Below are 1,655 nucleotides of genomic sequence, written 5' to 3'. Positions count from 1 at the left end.
AAATTAGGCATGATGATGAAAGTCAAGGTTGAATCTCTTTTTACCATGCAAAAATTGCATACAGTAAGGGGGAGACATTTATTTAAAAAATTTTTAAACAAGTATGCATATTTTGATGGGGAGTTTTTTAAGAAAAATCTTACAAAGAACGACAATGGTTTGCCATCATAAAAAAGGGGGAGAATGTTAGCCTTAGTTGCTAAGGTATCTCAACCATTTGGTTTTGATGATATAAACCCATTAGTGACCCTCAGGTTAACTAATCTATATTCTTAAGTTCAGTTCACGTAAACAATACAATACCAAAGTGAGCTTAAGGATCAGACGTACATTGATGAAGTAATGAGCAAAAGTCATGACCAAATCCCACACAAGGAATACCCAAAGCACAACCAACCAAAGCTTTTAAGAAGACTTGTTTGTGTTTACATGTATGTTGGGTTGTGTGTGAGGTAGGAAAGTTCTTGTAACTCTTGTGCTTGTGATGTGTGTAAGAATACCTTGTAAGAGTTGAGCAAATGCATGTGCATGTAGTTCATGTTAGTATAGATCATCAAATGAGTTCTCACATGCATACCGCGAGTCATGCTAGTGCACAAGATGTCCAAACGAGCTTTCAAACTTGGTTTTCTTAAACAAGACATCTTGTACTTTATTAAAACCTCATTAGCACAAGGTTGAATCATCGTTAGAACACATATAATTCATATGCACTTGTCCTAGCTTGGGTTAGTTCATTTAAGGCTTACTTAGCATGAAAAACAGGGGATTCTTTAGCTAATGCAATGCATTCGTCGACCATAAAATCCACTAGCCTTATTGCTTTTCTGCTTAGGCGAGTCGTCGATGAATGGGGGCGATTCGTCAACTAGTGAGGTTGACTCATCGACGAACAAGCTTGGCTCATCGACAAAGAATTCTAGTAGCTAAAATATGACTCTCAGCCCAGGTGACTTGTCGACGAAAGAAGGCGACTCGTCGACTACTGAGGGTGACTCGTCAATGAATCCATGACATTAATTGACGATTGATTGCGAGCAGACCCATAATAAATGAGTTTCAAACGACTATTTTTTACTTTGTCTTGCATCAATAGATGCCTAACGACTAGCCAATGGCTAACTTGTCCCCTTGCCCATAAATATAACCCATTGGCATTTATTAAGCAGATTGATTGAATATTGGTTATTGGAAAAATTAGTTAGAGCATTCATTCTAGGTTTACATTTGCTCAAAGCTCTCTTGCACCTTATTCTTGTAATACATCACTTGCTGAAGAGAGTAGTGTGAGGTTTCAATCTGTATTATCAGCTCAAGAAGGAGCATCTCTTTTAATCTCTATTTGCTATTGTTTCCTTGTGGATTTGAAGGTTTTTGGTGAGCCATTTGTAAGGTGGTTCTTGGTGAACACCTTGTTTTCAGCTTTTGGTGAGCAACTAGGTTTGGTACCTGATTTGAAAAGGTTTCTCCATCTTGAAAGGAGATTGTTTAGTGGATTTGACAATCCTTGAGTTGGTCTTAAGACGTGAACGTAAGCTAGGTGCTGAACCACGTTAATATCTCGGTGTCAAGCTTCTCTCTCTCTCTCTCTCTCTCTCTCTCTCTCACACACACACACACACACACACACATACACATTTATTTTGTTTGTTTGT

Source organism: Malania oleifera, chromosome 6, assembly GCF_029873635.1.
Source record: "Malania oleifera isolate guangnan ecotype guangnan chromosome 6, ASM2987363v1, whole genome shotgun sequence".
In the NCBI taxonomy this organism is placed as follows: Eukaryota; Viridiplantae; Streptophyta; class Magnoliopsida; order Santalales; family Ximeniaceae; genus Malania; species Malania oleifera.
Note: the sequence above shows the minus strand (reverse complement) of the source record.